The sequence below is a fragment of the Triticum dicoccoides genome, chromosome 4A (genome assembly GCF_002162155.2).
Source record: "Triticum dicoccoides isolate Atlit2015 ecotype Zavitan chromosome 4A, WEW_v2.0, whole genome shotgun sequence".
Classification (NCBI taxonomy): domain Eukaryota; kingdom Viridiplantae; phylum Streptophyta; class Magnoliopsida; order Poales; family Poaceae; genus Triticum; species Triticum dicoccoides.
The window spans coordinates 121,083,191-121,101,791 of record NC_041386.1 but is presented as its reverse complement, the minus strand read 5'-3'; the positions used below and the strand labels follow the sequence as shown (position 1 = coordinate 121,101,791).

The 18,601-nt window shown below is 49.2% G+C and overlaps 1 long non-coding RNA gene across 1 annotated transcript; it reads right to left on the bottom strand.

Annotated features, from left to right (window-relative positions):
* Window positions 1-5,101: 5,101 nt before the first annotated feature.
* On the bottom strand, window positions 5,102-18,043 carry LOC119285355. The gene is made up of 2 exons (XR_005139463.1): window positions 17,729-18,043; window positions 5,102-5,878 (listed from the first exon to the last, which is right to left on the bottom strand). It is a non-coding gene; the product is annotated as an uncharacterized LOC119285355 (long non-coding RNA).
* Between the last annotated feature and the right edge of the window lie 558 nt (window positions 18,044-18,601).

Here is an 18,601-nt window from a genome sequence, read left to right as displayed (position 1 = left end):
GGACCGCGCCCAGGCTTCGCGGGCCGCGGTGGCGCGCGGTGGCCGACGGGCCATGTGGCATGACGTGAGTGGAGGAGGGAGGCGCTGGAGGTGAGGTGGCGGCGCGCGATTGGTCCGGGAGACGTGGCTGTAGGCGGCAGACGTGTCCGGCGCGGCGCGGACACGTCCGGATGCGCGGTGGAGGAGTGGATCTAGGGTTTCATCTGTGATTTTTCGGGGAGGGACACATATTTATAGGTAGAAGGAGATAGGGGTGTCCAAATGAGGTGCGGTTTTTGCGCACACGATCGTGATCCGACGACGGAGAATATGGAGGTGGTTTAGATGGGTTATTGGGCTGTTTTGGAGGGGTGTTGGGCTGCAACACAAAGAGGCTTTTGCGGTTACCCGGTTAACCGTTCGGGCATCAAACGACCTCCAAATGGAACGAAATTTGACAGGCGGTCTACCGGTGGTGTACCAAGGCCACTTGACAAATCTTAACCTATTCCAAGAATGTTTTTCTCCCGCACACGAAAAGAGACAAGAGGGGTGCGACATGTGCACGTGGGAGTGTCGGATTGAGAAACGGACAAGGGGGGAAAATGCTCGGATGCATGAGGCGAACTCGAATGCAAATGCGATGCTCATGATGACATGATATGAAATGCAAAATGAAAACAAAACCCAACCACGAAGGGAATATCATATCACGTGGCCGAAAATGGAAAGAGTCGGAGTTACAAATATGGAATGTTGTATCCGGGGTGTTACAACACTCCACCACTCTGAGAGGATCTCGTCCCGAGATCTAGGATGGTACCAGAGAAACGGAAGAGGAAGGGGAAGAGGTAAAACTAAGTTGCTCTTTTACAAATGAGTGAAACCAAAGAACCTTGCGAGGTTGAACAAATCGAAAGAAAGAATATAATGGAGATGAACGAATTTGAAAACACTCTGTTGGAAAAGAGGAACAAGGAGCATTGCGAAACAAGAGCTTAATGAACCAAAAGAATATGAAGGCACACTGGTATAACTAAATAGCCAAGGAACAAGAATGCCAGAATTTAGACAGCACTCTGGTATAAAAGAGAGGCAAGACTTGATAAGATGAAAGAACTAGAATGAGAACACAACAATCCGATTAAAAGGACAACCATGAAAAGAACATGATCTCCAAAATGATATGATGAGTCGAAGAAAACATCACAATGCCTTCGGAGCCGATGAATAGAAGCTAGATCATCGGAACAAGAGAACGTAGAAGGAAACGATAACTTCTACCATAATTGAATTTGGAAAGCATCCTTACGAAGAAGGGTTGAACGGAGTTGTAGGAAAATCAACAAGAAAAGAATAAGCTTGTAGTGGGCTTATGGAAAACGTCTCAAAATTATGAGGTGAAATTCTGCCACTAATGGAAACAATAGATTGGATTGATATCAACAAGGAGACGAGAAACTTATTTCATCGGGAGGATAAATGAGGATCTTGAGTCATTTATAAGCACCATAAATAGCAACAATCCTTACGGAAAGCTTTAGGTGAAATATAACCCAAGATAATTCCAATGAAGAGATTGATGGGTTGCATAGGCTCTCATGAACGAATTGAAAATGATGGGTTTAAAATATGTCATTCCTGAACTTGTGAATCATGAAACACAAAGAAATTGTCAAAAATGACATAACACCACCTCAAAAGATAAGGTAGGAAGAATTGCACTTTGGAATGCAAGATGAAGAATACTTGAAGTATAGCTTGGCGGATCATAGCTTCGAGAGAAATCTTGACGAACAATTGAAGAATGAAAGGAATCCTTGATGAACCACCATGTAGAGCCTCCATGAAGAACTCCAGTAACAAAATGATGATAAAAAGAAAGAGAAGTTGAAAACACAAGGTGAAACCTTGTAATGATTTAGATGGATCTTCGTGATGATAGAGAGAGCTTGGAACTCCGGGAAAGAAAAGATGAAATAATTGAAACCGAGAATTTTTTGACGAACCTCTGGAATAAAGAATTGAATTTACTCGATGAAACAAGAATAAGAATTACATTATGCTTATCCTTCACCATTTTAAATTGATGACAAGCAATGTATTTGGCATACTACTTATTCTCGTTGAAAGGATTAAGAGAGATATACCATAAACTCAATGGACCACCGGTAGGATTTAACCAACGAATAAGTTGATATTAATATGAAGGAAGATAAATCTTGAATGAACCACCGTAAGAACCGAAACTGAACAAAGAAAAGATAAAGAAACACCGGGAAGAATTAGAGAACGAATGAAGATACTTGAGGGAATTTAGATACATGAGAACGAAGAGATCACAAGTTAATTAGAGGATATTTGAACGATGCACCGGTAAGATTTGGAGAACGGGAGCTAAAAGCTAGGATGAAAAATTCTGAGATGATGGGCTCCAAACAATCAAACTGAAAAAATACAACTGAATTGCTCCGGATGGGTGAAAAGAATTCTCACAATCGAAAACAATTATGAGAGGATGGCATCAAGCTAGAACCATGAATCTTGAAGACAATGGAGCAAGATTTAAGAGAAACTCTTCTTCGGTCTTCACAAACCCGAGAATGATGACGAGAAACACCACCATGAATTGTTGAGACACTCCGGAATAATGAAGAATATAAAGGTTGAATCAACAATGAAAATAATTTGAAAGATCTTGGAGAAAGACATAAGACTGGTGATAATTCATTCTTACATCAACTTTGAAAGAATTGAGGATAGCTCCGGGAAAATTAGAAGAGTCAGGTAAGATCCTGGGAAAAGACCTATGGGTTAGGGCCCACTCAAAAGATACATTGTTGAACAATTTAAAAGAGAGAATGCGTCGGTTGAATTAAATGGCTTGAATGAGATAACATCCTCAAAAGAACTTGAGCGAATTGAGAATGGAAACTTGAATCTTCTGAGATATCTTCAGCACTCCGGAACAATTGAATAGCGAGAAGTGGATGATTAAGAGGTGCACCGACATGAGAAAACATTTGAAACGAGGAAAAGATATATTCGACAAAGCTTGACTTGAATCCACCGGAGAAGAAAGAGAACGAAGAATGCTGAACTTGAAGCTCCATTAGTATTTTCCTGAGAATCACCGGATAAGAACATTGACGGAAAAGAATGGAGAGGCTTCCCATCAATAAAAGGATACTTGATTAAGAAATCTGAATCCTTGAAGAAAAAGGATGGGAGGGCGGGAAAACAAAGGCAACTTGGGCAGATGGAATGGATACCGTTGAGAAAACTTAGAATTGATCTCACTAATGTTGAAATGATTGGATCCACTTGAAGAGAAGCACGTCGGTTGGAAGAGAATTAACATGGCAACCTCGATGATCAAGAAAGATTAATATTCACATAGAAATATGAGAACACCGTTTAGGGAAGGTATGGAATCAACACTTGGCACTGAAGCAACTCGAATACCACAACTCAAAACAAACAAAGGATTTGTCTTGCAGAATAAACCGGAAACAAACATATGATAGATCCCATATTGTATCATGTGTCTGTTGGAAAGATATTCTAGGAGCTAATTGAATTCCCACCTATAAACTCCCAAAACTTTCTGGCTATACAATCAGGTGTTGGGAATACAGGGGAAGCATAATATCTCACCAAACTAACAATTCCTACATCCAGCTGTATCCATCCTTCAACACATAACCAAGAAACCTTCGGAAATCGTGTACCTCAACCTTCGAAAAACATCCGTTATACAGGCTATAGCAATACTCCTGAACTCCCGCCCCAGTACTGGGTGGCATTGAGGTTATCTCACCAACAACTGCATAAAAGAGATTTTCAATGTCGGCGAACTCAGGTATTCCAGAACTGCAACGATAAAATTGTGACGACAACACCTCGGAGCTCAACTCCCCGGAACACTGCCACAACCCCTAAATGTCAGGAGGCACCAAGAACAATGTTCTCGTCACAAGACTATCAGAACGATTCCAAGATACCCGCATGATCCTAAAAGAAATCGTGAAATTTGAGGAGAGGAAAGTCAAAACTTTTACGTCAGGAGGCCTCACCAGAGCGACGAAGGGACTGAGGAGTAAAAAGAATCCTACTCTCCGATATATATAATCCTAAGACTCAAAACATTTTGTTCTAGACTCAACAACGTCAGTGATTCGATCAAGCAGGGGGCTCCTAAGTCGGGGATGGCACTGATTACCAACTTGTAACACCCATGATGCGGCTATATCTCCCACGTGTCGATCGGGGCACGACTTAGAGGCATAGCCACATGGTAGTTTTGTCGCAAGAGGGGTAATCTTCACACAATCCCATGTACTGAATAAGAAAGGGATAAAGAGTTGGCTTACAATCGCCACTTGACACAAATAACAAGTTAAACATACATCATCCAGAGTACAATCAAGGTCCGACTAGGGAACCAAAATAAAAGAAGACAACCTCAAATGCTAGATCCCCGATCGTCCCAACTGGGCACCACTACTGATCATCCAAAAAAAACACAAAAACAACGACTAAGATCTTCATCGAGCTCCCACTTGAGCGCGGTTGTGCCACCTGCACTGGTATCATCGGCACTTGCAACTGTTTGGAAGTATCCGTGAGTCACGAGGACTCAGCAATCTCACATCCTCGAGATCAAGACTATTTAAGCTTATGGGTAGGATAGGGTAATGAGGTGGAGCTGCGGCAAGCACTAATCAAATATGGTGGCTAACATGCGCAAATAAGAGCGAGAAAAGAAGCAACGCAATGGTCGAGAAGCTAGAAGTGATCCTAAAACTACTTACGTTCAAACATAACTCCAAAACCATGTTCACTTCCCGGACTCCGCCGAAAAAAGACTATCACGGCTACACACGCGGTTGATGCATCTATCTATTATATAATTAAAACAAGAGTAAAAGAAGCCATCACGTTTGTCCACATGTGTTAATCTTTTTTACGCCGTTGGATTAAGATAATAATGGCTGAGATTTAAATTTTCTACGTAACATGTAAAAATATATGTACCAGCAGTATTGAACTTATATGTTGTCACGTTATATGCAAAGAACCATAAGACTAGCACACACGGGAAGGACTACATGGACACGTATTGCTCGAGTCCAATGCAATCACGCATGAACTGATGCATGTCCGAATTGGAAAGAAAAAACGAAAATAAAAAATAAGGCTATTTTTAAGTTCAAAAATAAAGCTCTTACACGTATCCGAGAGCAATATAGCAAGTGTACCTACCGATTCCAAAAGCCACACGTTTGCATGCATCGAACACATGGACAATATGGACTAGCAATTGGCAAAAAGAAAGAATTGTCTGTCCGATAAAGATACATGCAATCTAGCTGGTCTCTTCTCTCACATGTTCCATCTCTTCTTCTCTGAAGCAGGTTCCACGTCCCTTGCCACACACGTTTTATAGAGAAGATCAATTGCTAGGGTTTCCAATTTCCTAGCGCTATAGCCGTCACTTCTAATCCTTCCTTCCCCGTCGTCTGCGAGGCACCAGCTGAAGCGCTCGATCCACCTAGGAGAAGAAGAGTAGGGCAGGTTTAAATCAGCAGCATGAGGGATAAGGTAGCCATAATAACTAAGGTGACAAATTGAGGAGCAGGACGGAGCGATAGGGAGGCACAGATTGCTTCTTCGGCCTTCGTCCACTTCTTCGCCTTGAGCATGCATATCTCCCAGCACCGCTGCCTCCAAGCAAGGATGCATGTAACCACGGTCCAGCTGCAGCAACTTAGGTCCGAGACACATCCGCCTACAAGAAACCACAGCTGACGGCTATGTGATGCTCGAACTCCGACTCATCTTTGGATCATCAGTTCTCAGGTTTGTTCATCTTTTGTGTACCTCAATTTCGTGGCTTCTGGAACAAACAGTTATGCGTAGTTGAGATGTTAGATTCTCCACGGAAGTGGTTAGAGCCTTAGACTAATGATGTGACGAATGCCCTTTCAAAGCTACCTCTACTCTGATCGAATTTATACATCAAGGTTAATCTTATTTGCAAAGTTATAAAAAATTATTTACATGATCTTTACAACAAAAATGCGTCACTGTGTATGAAAGAAAAAATATTTATGGAATTGTACAGAATTTATTTACATATTCATCATAGCAAATATGTGTCATTCTGCTTCAAACAAGTCAATGTTGAATTGAGCTGATAATACATGACCACTGTTGCACTTACAGGAGGAACTCAACAATATTTTTAATAGCGGAAGGAGGAAGTCAACAATTATGAGAAAACTGTAGTAAGTTTCCAATTCGGCAACTTTTTGATTGACCACCTTATATGACATGCACTTTTTCTGATAATTGTTCCATTCAATTTTTTTAACAGTTGTACATTATATTAAGATTCATGTTGTTTCTATTAAAATGATGCTGATTTGAGCTAATAATTTCTATATGTACATGAGCATGGTAACAAGTACATGGGTAACTCAAAGAACTGTGGTATAAGTTTCTAAATCAACAACTTCTTGATTTGCCAATTGTATAGCATGTAGGATCGTGAAGAGTTTTTTGTCGGATTTTGGGTTCCGGCAGACCTTTGAGGTTCGAACACTAGGGTGCGCGCGGAGATTTCGCCTCCTGCCTACCTGCACTCCTCCGCCTTGCTAGGATCTAAACTAAGGAAAGAACAACACAAAAGACGCAGGGTTTATACTGGTTCGGGCCACCGTTGTGGTGTAATACCCTACTCCAGTGCGTGATGTGGTGGATTGCCTCTTAGGCTGATGATGATGAACAATACAAGGAAGAACAGCCTCGCGAGGGTATGTTCTTGGCTGGGGCGATGAACTGCTGGGAGGAGTTCAGTCGCCTTTCTCTCTCTCTCTCTCTCTCTCTCTCTCTCTCTCTCTCTCTCTCTCTCTCTCTCTCTCTCTCTCTCTCTCTCTGATCGAAACCCCTCTCTTTCCTTCCAACCTCTCAGCCCCCTTTGCTCTGTGGGTGGCTGGTCCTATTTATAGAGGCCCTGGTCCTCTTCCTAAATATCGAGCGGGAAGGGAGCCAACAATGGCGGGCTAATTTGAAGGGGGACAGCCAGTATCAACTATCTTGACAAAAGTAGTCTTCGCCTGCCCAAAGCTTTGGTGATGACGCCGTCTTGGGCTCCACGGTGACCTCCGTCTCGTAGTCCTCCTGGTCTTGGTCTCGTTGCACCGAAATGGCAACCTTTGCCTGATGCCTCGGTACTCCGCGGCTGCGCTTGCCCCCTTTGCACCAAAGAGGAAGGGAGGACACTGCGCGGGCTGGCACCCGCCTGGCGCCCACGGTCGTCATGGCTTGCGTCACGGGCACCTCGTGAGGTACCCCGCCTTGATCTCTCCGCCTCCTCGTGAGCCAGCCTGATGAGGCCGCGCCTGAGGAAGCTCCGCGTCGTCCGCCCCGCGAGGCTTGGCCCCTCGCGAGGGTCTTGGGTTTGTGTTGATGAAGATGGGCCACCCTGGGCCCCCTTTGAGCCACGCCGCAGGCCGCAGGCCGCAGGCAGGCAAGTCTGGGGACCCCCGTTCCCAGAACGCCGACAGTAGCCCCCGGGCCCAAGGCGCGCCCGGACTTGGCCGTGCAGGGAGGCAGAAGGGCAAGAGTGAAGCGCCGCGGGCCCTAACAGCCTGCGGCCTTGGGCGCCGCGTGGCGGTTGATTGGACGTGGGCGCCTCCACTTCCCCATGGCGCCTCGGCAACTGCACAGATTGGACAAGTCCCTGCATGCAAAGCGGGTCATAATTACCTGCGATCATGGGGGCCGTTGGTTGGCCATCGCCAGCTATAAGTATGGACCGGCGCGCGCCCTTCCAGTCCATCCCCCTTGCTTCTCCTTTTTCTTCATGGCTCCGTCGAGGAGGTTCTCGGCCGCAGAGAAGGAAAAGGCTCGCCAGGTTGAGCCCGCCTCTACCCCACCCAAGCGCGGTCGAGGACACCCTCGCAAACATCCTGTGGCCACCACGGTGGCTCCCCGCGGCCGTGGAGGCGATCTTCAGCACAGCGACGGGCGGATTGCTGCGGTCGGGGGGCGCGCTCCGGCTGCGCGTCCCCCTAGGCCGCGCTTTCGCGCTGCTGAAGTGCTGCCGGAGTTCGTCGTGTGGTCGGCGGGGCCGACTAGCACCCGGCTTCCACTTCCTCGCTTCCTTCTTGGCGAGCTCCCGGCCGGCGCCCCGAGCGGCCTCTGGCTCCAGGCCGACGGCTGCTGCAGCCGGGCCTCATGGGTCTCACTGGAGGTTTCTGCGGCCGGGAGCCTATCCCTGGCCCATGGTTGGCAGACGTTTGCCCGCGCACGTGGCCTGAGCCGTCGGTGCACCCTACACTTCAAGTTCGACGGCGATGCCACCCTCTACGTGAGGGTGTTTGGGAAAGATGGTCGTCGCGCAGGGTGTTGCCCCGAGGGTGATGACCGCGGCTGGGAACCCAGCTCCGGCGATGATGGAGAGGGCAGCGCTCGCGCGGCTGGCGGCGCTCAGGGTTCCTCAAGCTTCTCCGGTTCTTCTTTAAGCGGCGACTCTTCTAGCGGTGGCTGCGGTCAGCCTCCACGCCGTCGTATCTACTTGGGAGGTGGCAACGTGTCCGCCCGCCATCGCGCCCTGGTGAAGCGCGAGAGGGAGTCCGCCTGAGCTCCGGAGGCAGCTCGGGCCTTCCCTGCGGGCCGGTGTGAGGCGAGCTGCACCAGATTTGTTCTTTTTTTCCTTTTTCCTGCATAACAAAAACAGTAGTGTGGAGCCCCGCGGGGGCGTGTTTGGGTTATTGCTGTTAATCATCGTTTTGCTTTCGTTATCGTACCTTCCGGCTACGTGCCTGAGCGTGGATAGTTTCCGGCCCTGACCGTGGGGGGCGACCGACCCAAGCCCTTTGTTTGTGTCGCGGTGCCCGTGCGGCACGGACTGGAGGGGTGCTCCTGTAATGGGCCCAGGTCGCGAACTCTTTGAATGACTAGGATATGAACACTCGCGAGGGCGCTCAGCTCCCCCCCTTGCGAGGCCTCGCACAAGAGAAATCGAGGCAGGAGGGTGAAAAGTCGAAGAACCACAAGCCAAAGACGGCAACAACTTCAATAAAACTTCGAATGAGAAGGAACAAGCCAACTGCGGAAAGCAAATAAAAAGCCGTGTCCGGCACCTAATCTAGTCTTCGACGTCTTCTCACCAGCGTGGAGCTAAGTGCTGCCACTGGGCGTGGGAGGGAGCCCCAGGGCCTGAGGCCGGCGCTCCTGAGACTCCGGGGCGTGTACAGCCCCAACTCATTATTACGTGAGAGTGTCACGGGTGGCGAGCTTCACAGGCGTTGGCCTTCTTCACAGGCTCTGGTCCTTTTCCAAAACGCGATAGCTTCACAGGCATTCGCCTTCTTCACAGGCTCTGGGCCTTTTTCAAAACGCGATAGCTTCTCAGGCATTCGCCTTCTTCACAGGCTCTGGGCCTTTTCCAAAACGCGATAGTTTCACAGGCATTCGCCTTCTTCACAGGCTCTGGGCCTTTTCCAAAACGCGATAGCTTCACAGGCATTCGCCTTCTTCACAGGCTCTGGGCCTTTTCCAAAACGCGATAGCTTCACAGGCATTCGCCTTCTTCACAGGCTCTGGGCCTTTTTAGGGGTAGAACCTCCGGAGGTGCTGGATGTTCCATGCATTCTGGACCGGCACCTCCTCCTGAGTCTCCAAGCGCGCGGAGCCGGGCCTGAAAACATGAACAACTTTGAACCGGCCCTCCCACATGGGAGAGAGCTTGTGCAGCCCCTCCCTGGAGAGAACCCGCCTGAGCACGAGGTCTCCTACCTCGAGAGTTCTGGGGGGATGTTGCGGCAGTGATATCGTCGCAGTGCTTGTTGGTACCTCGCCGCTCGTAGCACGGCTTCTCGGCGACGTTCCTCCCCCAACACGAGGTCCGTCCCCCGCATGGCGTCCTGCTGCGCCTCGTCAAACGTCAGGACCCGCGCGGAGCGACGTCTGACCTCGTGAGGGAGGACCGCTTCGGCTCCGTAGACCAGGAAGAACGGGGTCTCTCCAGTCGGCTTGGTCGTGGTTGTGCAGATGGACCACAACACGGACTAAAGCTCGTCGTACCAACCTCTGCCGCAGGCCTCCAGCTTCTTCTTGAACGTTCTGGTCTTGAGGCCCCTCAGGACCTCCGCGTTGGCTCGCTCGGCCTGGCCATTGCTTCGGGGGTGCGCCATCGAAGCGTAGCATATCTACGTTCCAAGGTTAGCACAGTATGTTTTGAAGAGGTTACTGATGAACTGCGAACCGTTGTCCGTGATGATGCGATTCGGCACCCCGAACCGGCTCACGATGCCCTTGATGAACTTGACCGCGGAACCCGCGCGAATGGTGCGGACAGCCTCCACTTCAGCCCACTTGGTGAACTTGTCCACGGCGACGTAGAGGTAGCGGTAGCCCCCGGGGGCCCAAGGAAACGGACCCAAGATGTCCAGCCCCCAGACTGCGAATGGCCCTCGCTCCGCTTCCTCCTCCTTCTCCGGCAGGGTCCCTTGAGTTAGGTAACTTCGGAGCTCCGCGATCCAACATCCCTCCTGAGGTTCCATCGTCAGGAGCAGGCGTGCTCCTGAGGCCGGGCCACAGGCCGGAGCCCCTGAGGCAGGTGGCTGGGGGAGCTCCTCCCGGGGCTGAGCCGTGTTCGATAATGACAGCAGGGCTGACGGCTTGAAGAGCCGCTCCTCGAAAACGCCAGGCCCCTGAGGTAACCGCCTGGACGCCCGTTTGGCGATGTCGTCGGCCTCCTGATTGGTGCCACGGGGCACATGCTGCAATTCCAACCCCCAGAACTGCTTCTCCATCTTGCAGACCTCCGCTAGGTAGGCTTCCATGTGCTCATCCTTCGGCTCGTACACCTTGTTGGAGAAATTGTCAAGGAGCTGCGAATCGCCCTTGATGGTGAGGCGTTTCACCCCCAGGGCAGCCGCGGCCTTCAAGCCCGTTGTTAAACCTTCATACTCCGCTATGTTGTTGGAGACCTTTTCACCTTGCTGGAAACAGAGCTGCACGGCGTAATAGAGCTTGTCCTGAGCGGGCGATATAAGCACCGCCCCAGCCCCAGCGCCATGCCTGGAGAACGCCCCATCGAAGTACATGACCCAGCCTTCTGGCGCCTCGCTTCCCGGGGACAGGGACCGATCCTCGTCGGCCTTGAGGCCTGGCGCCTCCGTCCATTCTGCCACAAAATCCGCCAACGCTGCTCCCTTGATGACTCTGGTCGTGCTGAATTCGAGCTGAAACGCTTGCAGTTCTATGTTCCACTCAGCGATCCTTCCAGCTGAATTAGGGCTCCTGAGCACTCTCTCCAGGGGATATGACGAGACGATCTTGATGGGGTGACCCTGAAAATAGTGCCGCAGCTTGCGCGAGGCCACCAATAGCGCGAGGAGTTTCTGAGGCATAGGGTACCGTGCCCTTGCATCCCGCAACACCGTGCTGACGAAGTACACTAGGTGCTCAACGAGGTGGAGTGCGTCAGTGCTGGTGGCTCCCTTCGGAGACCATGGCGCCTCTTGAGGCAATGAGGCCTCCTGAGACTGGCCATCTGGAAGAGGGGCCTCTTCCGCCTCCGGTGCGCCCCTCTGCGGCGGCTGATCCTCCTCAGCCGCGGTGGCAGTTTATGTAGGCCTTCCTTGTCCCTGTTCGGCCTTGTCCCGGGCTGCTGCCGCGGTTTTGATTCGGCGCTCCTCTCTGACTGCCACCAAGGCTGCGCTGGCGGAGTAGGGAGTGGCGGCGAGGTAAAGCACCAGGGGCTCTTGAGGGCGCGGAGCCACCATGACCGATGGGCTGGTCAGGTATCTCTTGAGATCCTGGAACGCCTTGTCGGCCTCTTCAGTCCACTCGAAGGGCCCCTTTTTCTTCATTAGCTGGAAGAAAGGCAGTGCTCGTTCCCCCAACTTGGAGATGAAGCGCCCTAGCGCGGTCACGCGCCCCGTGAGTTTCTGCATTTCTCTGAGAGTCTTTGGCGGGCTCATGTCTTCCACCGCCTTGACCTTCTCCGGGTTAGCCTCGATGCCTCGGTGGGACACGAGGAAACCCAAGAGCTTGCCCGAGGGGACTCCAAACACACACTTCTCTGGGTTGAGCCATAGGTTCACTGCGTTGAGGCTCGCAAAGGTTTCCTCCAAGTCTTGTATCAAGGTCCTGGCCTCCCGAGACTTTACCACAATGTCGTCGACGTAAGCTTCAACATTCTTCTCGAGCTGCGGGCCCAAGGTGATGTGCATCAGCCGCTGGAAGGTCGCCCCTGCGTTACGCAGCCCGAATGGCATGCATGCGTAGCAGTACACCCCACACGAGTTTAGGAAGGCTGACTTCTCGAAGTCTTCTACCGCCATCTTGATCTGGTGATACCCAGAGAAGGCATCCAAGAAGCATAACAGGTCGCATTCCGTAGTGGAATCGACGATCTGGTCGATGCGGGGAAGCGGGAACGGATCTTGCGGGCATGCTTTGTTGAGGTTGGTGAAGTCGACACACATGCACTCCTTCCCTCCCTTCTTTGGCACAACGACAGGGTTGGCCAACCAATCCGGGTATCGGACCTCGCGAATGACCCCAGCGGCTTCTAATTTGCGGGTCTCTTGGACGATGAAGGCCTGCTTTTCTATGGACTGCCATCGGGCTTTCTGCTTCACAGGGCGCACGTTGGGGCACACGTTGAGGTGATGCTCGATTACACTCCTGGGGATCCCTGCCAACTGGTCAGGCTCCCAAGCGAATACCTTCTTGTTTGCGCGCAGGAACCCGACCAGGGCCTTCTCCTGCTCGGGTTTGAGGTGGGCGCCTATGGTGAAAGTGGCGTTGGTGAATCCGTCCTCATCGACGGGTATCTACTTGGTTTCTGCCTTGTCTTGGGTGAACAACTGTTTCTTCTTGGCGGGTGCAGCCCCCTTGGGCCCGGGGGTCTCCAAGTCGGCGGGCTACACCGACGCCGCCGTCTTGAAGGCGAGCTTAAGCACCCGCAGCGCGTCCCCGGTGTCCCCGTGCACAATGAGAACACCGCTGCTCCCGGGCATCTTCATGAGGTTGTACGCCGGGTGCGTCGCGGCCATGAACTGGGCCAGCGCTGGGTAGCCGAGGATGGCGTTGTAGGGGAGGCCGATGGGGGCGATGTCGAAGTCGACCAGCTCCGTGCGGAAGTTGTCGTAGGTGCCGAAGGTCACTGGGAGCCGGATCTGTCCCAAGGAGCTGGACGACTTGCCCCCAACGCCTGAGAAGGGCCGGCTGGGTTGCAGCCGTTCCAGGGGTATGCAGAGGAGGTTGAAGGCCTCGACCGAGAGCATGCTGAGGCCCGCGCCGCCATCAATGAGGGTTCTGGTGACGGCCACCTGGCAGATGGTGGGGGTGCACAGCATGGGGAGCGCACCCGAGCAGGCCGAGTTGGAGGGGTGGTCCTCCGAGCTGAAGGTTAGGCCGGCCTCGGGCGCCGCCCGATCCAGGGGAGCCCCCTGCCGCGTGGAAGCGGGGCTGACCCGACGGATGAATGGCTTGACGTGGTGACTTGTAGGCGGCGCCTGCGAGCCGCCCAAGAGGGTCGCGACGACCGGGGGTGTTGGTGCAGCGCGATGGGCGGGGGAGAGGTTGCGGGGCTCCATGGGCGTGCGGAGCGCGCGGGACGAAGAACCAGCTGGGGTGAGCGAGGGAGTTGCGGTGCGGTCGTCTTGCCGCACGGACAGATGCTGGGACGATGCTTTTTGCTCGTCCCCCGCCAGGCTGGTGGCGGCGTTGACGGCAGGTGACGGGGAACGGCGAGGACGCCCGCCGACAGGGGCTGTCTGGGCGACGCGGGAAGCGAGCGCGGCCCGGCGCTCGGCGCGGGCCCAACGAGCGTCAGTCATGGGCGTGATGGTCAGAGGAGAACGGGGTGGTGGAAGACGAATCCCGGCGCACCCCTACCTGGCGCGCCAAATGTCAGATTTCGGTTTCCGGCAGACCCTTGAGGTTCGAACACTGGGGTGCGCGCGGAGATTTCGCCTCCTGCCTACCTGCACTCCTCCGCCTTGCTAGGATCTAAACTAAAGAAAGAACAACACAAAAGACGCAGGGTTTATACTGGTTCGGGCCACCGTTGTGGTGTAATACCCTACTCCAGTGCGTGGTGTGGTGGATTGCCTCTTGGGCTGATGATGATGAACTATATAAGGAAGAACAGCCTCGCGAGGGTCTATTCTTGACTGGGACGATGAACTGTTGGGAGGAGTTCAGTCGCCTTTCTCTCTCTCTCTCTCTTTCAGATCGAACCCGTCTCTTTCCTTTCAACCTCTCAGCCCCCTTTGCTCTGTGGGTGGTTGGTCCTATTTATAGAGGCTCTGGTCCTCTTCCCAAATATCGAGCGGGAAGAGAGCCAACAATGGCGGGCTAATTTGAAAGGGGACAGCCAGTATCAACTATCTTGACAAAAGTAGTCTTCGCCTGCGCAAAGCTCTAGTGATGACGCTGTCTTGGGCTCCACGATGACCTTCATCTCGTAGTCCTTCTAGTCTTGGTCTCGTTGCACCGAAATGGCAACCTTTGCCTGATGCCTCGGTACTCCGCGGCTGCGCTTGCCCCCTTTGCATCAAAGAGGAAGGGAGGACACTGCGCGGGCTGGCACCCGCCTGGCGCCCCCGGTCGTCATGGCTTGCATCACGGGCACCTCATGAGGTACCCCGCCTTGATCTCTTCGCCTCCTCGTGAGCCAGCCTGACGAGGCCGCGCCTGAGGAAACTCCGCGTCGTCCGTCCCGCGAGGCTTGGCCCCTCGCGAGGATCTTGGGTTTGTGTTGGTGAAGATAGGCCGCGCTGGGGCCCCCTTTGAGCCACGCCGCAGGCCGCAGGCAGGCAAGTCTGGAGACCCCCGTTCCCAGAACACCGACATTTTTAATAGCTATAGGTAATGGCAATAGGCACATGGTCAATGATTTCAGAAGGTTCTATAAATCGTCCAGTTGACCAATGTTTTAAGATGTCAATGCACATTGGATTTTTGTAATACAATTTTTTATACTACCATAATGAATACAGTTTTAGACCTATCCTCTAGACATCCATGGTCCTCCCGAAAATATTCACTCTATACTTAATACATATAGTTAAGGTGCACAGTTTTACAATCTCTAGATGGCCTTCCAGATGTCCAGATGCTCCAAGGAATGTCTTGGTATAGCAGAAAATAAATTGTGCGACGAGAATATCATAGCTTTCTTATATTTATATGTATGGATAATATTGAAGCATGCATCATGTTTACGTGGTAGCCTCAAATTAGAAAGAATTGAATCAAGGTATACAAGGAAATGTACGCAGCTCCGACTGACATCTTTTTTTCCGGTTCAGTATGTTTTTGTTATATCTTACAAAGTTTTGAGTGACCATGTTCAAATATCATGTGAGCTTGGCTTTCTCATTTGTCCTACATGGTTCGTTACCTTTTATGGTATGGAGCCGTGTGTAGCAATGGTTTTATTTTCTATGATTGTTAAATCATCATTATATTATTTCCTACCAATAAAAGCACTAGTGAATAATAGAATCTGAAATGGATATACGTACATGAGGTAGAAAAAAATACGTGTATTCTCTAGGATTTACATTGAAGTGAAGTTGTAGTACTGTATTGATGTCCGAGCTTAAGTGATGAGGTACCATAGATCATTGGCTAAGCCAAAATGGCTCGGGTATATAGAAACTACTACATGATATTGTTGTATAAGGCATTTTTTAGGTGCTTATTTTTAGTTTCGCCAGTGGTTGGTGCTTAAGATAGCATAATGCATCGTCTTTTCAAGTTAGCCACAAATTTAGAAGTATTGAAAATGATTCAAAGTATGTACGGAAATGCATGAAGCTCCGACTCACATCCCCTTTATCAGTTCAGTATGCTTAAAAACAGCAACGTTGTTCTGAGTGACCATGTTCATGTTACATGTTCGCCTTACACTGGCATTTATCCTATTGTGGTTCTTCCCCTCTTTCTGATATAGTACTATGTAGCAATATGTTTCTTTCTGTGGTTGGTAAATCATCATTCCACATTTTTCTACCGATAAAAGCATATGTGGAGAATATAATTTCAAATGCAATCAAATGTGCACATGAGGTATCAAATCATACATGTCTACTATGAGATTTAAATTGCAGGGAAGTTGTCGTACCGAACTGACAAATATGAGGCTTAAGTGATGACGTATTATGCATCATTCTCAACAAAAATGGCTCTGGTATGTATAAACTACTGCACACTACTATATTGTATTAAACAGAGATATTGATGCCTTTTTGTTGGTGCTTAACTACTTATTTGTAACTCCACTAGCAGTGGATGCTTAATCTACATTTATCCAACACAATTATATTTTTTGGGTTACTTTTCCAGTCAAGGTAGTGTTGGCTCTCAAGAAATTTTCTCTACAACTTTTGCTAAGAACTTATCTGGTAATTATGTGTTTGTAAATTAGTATTTTGTATTTTTAACTATGAAAAGGTAGAATATTATTTTGACCTGATTGTATTCATTGTATCATTAATTAGGATCCTAGGTGCCACCAATTTCCTACTTCTCTTGGTGGATCCGAGTTTCTCTTCCAACCGCAGAGAGAAATGTATCGATATATGTGGGTTCTAACATAAATAAAATAGTCTTATGGATAGGGTAGAAATACAGTGTGCATAGGATTTTTCAGATGGTATGTAGCCTGACATATTATTCGCGCATTACCTACATGTTATGAACATAATGGCTTTTTGTTTCCCAGTCAAGAAAACATAATGGCTTCTTTCTGTAGTCGTTCTTGCAATGTTTTGTTTCACTTATTAATCTACAAAATTCTATCTACTGCAATGCTAAGCTTCACCTATGTTTTAAGAAGGTGAGGTAATTATTTTTTGTCAGTTACTTCCGTTCTGATATGCAGTCCCGCATCACTAATTCATGAGTGCAACTACTTATGTTTTCTTTTAATTCCATGCAAGCTGGTCTTTGCACGGGTCTTCCAAATTTTATTGGTAGTAATGTTTCTCACTTCGCCACATTTGTCTTTAAGTGGCTGACATATGTATGTGCTTGACTCTTTCTTATAGTTCGCTACATTTTGTTACAGATAGATTTGAATTACTAATTTTGATTTGCATTGTATTTTTAACACCTCAAACCGTACTCCTTATTTGTGCACCCATTGGTGATCAATTGTATCGCCACTCTACTTTTCCACAGGATGAGACAAATGAAGCAATTCTCTCAGATGCTTGCGAAGGTTATATTTAGCTTCGGGTAACTTCAGTTGGATATTCCATGTTGTTCATGTTGTCTGAGAACAATATCTATAGGACATTCATATAACATCTATATCTGATTAAGTTACGTATTTTAAGCAGATCGGCCTTTCAAATTCTAGAATGTAACAGTTCAGCTTATGATCAGTGGCGGATCTAGGATTTGAAAGCAGAGTGGTCCTCCTAAAAAAATTGACAACAAATATGACATTGTGAACGTTCTAACTAACTACCAATACCACGGAAATAGATCGATATGGTCTTACAAGCATACTAAAATTGTCAATTAAGTCTCAGTTTTGATAGAAGACTTAGAGGTATTCTAACTAATTTACTTTCTATCAATTATAAATTCATAATAACATAATTCAACGCAAATTATGTACTGCACGGTGGGTAGTACATGGAAGAGCAAACACTAGAATCAAAACTTGGTAATCGCCAAATGGGTAGTGGATGAGCTGAACTGGTACCTCAAATCAACACAGATAGTTGCTGGCTGGCTGCTGCCTCTTGGCCGAGCGCCGATGTGCGGATTGGGCGGCGGTTACACAGTTTCAGTGGCGCGGCCGCCACCGAGCCCCAAACACCGAGCGGACTGGACGGACAGCCTGTGGTCCTGGGCGCCCAACGATCGGCTACATAGGCGGGGACGGGAGCGACGAGCGAGCGAGACGGCGAAATCGGGAGGTCGTGAAGGGAAGCGAGCGGCTGGCTCGATGCGTCCATGACTGGATCTGGAACTCTGGATGTGTCTCGGCGGCTAGGGGCAATCCTGGCTGCGTGAATTTTTTTCTCAGCCTGGGCAGAGGGGCCAGGAATAGCTATTGGGCTTTTATTTTATTTTATTTTATTTTCCTGGCCCATATTGAATCAGATAGGCTGGTCCAAAATTCTAGGGTGGGCCTCTAATACACAAGAAATCATCCACGGATTGAATTAGGATGAGTGAATTCCACTTTTTACTCCTTAGTTATGCATTTTTGACACTAATTACCCTGTCGAATGAAAAATCATCAAGATTACCCCTTTTAGAAGCTTTGAAACCTTGTTTTTTTATGCGTGTCTATTGGGCAAGGTGTAAGGTGTTGACCAGAGTTTAAAAATATCAAGACGAGGAAGAGGATTTGAACATATGGGTAAGAGAAATCTGAACATGAATATCGATTATGCCCTCAGATCTTTACGCATTTTACCGTGCCACGTCGGCGTAACATGCCGGTACTATCTAACAGAAACAAGCAAAGTGCTAAACTGGGGTAAAACTGTGTTCAAAATCTTCTAAATGAAATATTTGGTAGAAGTTGCACTAAATAGGGTAATATGTGTCACAAATGCAGAACTAC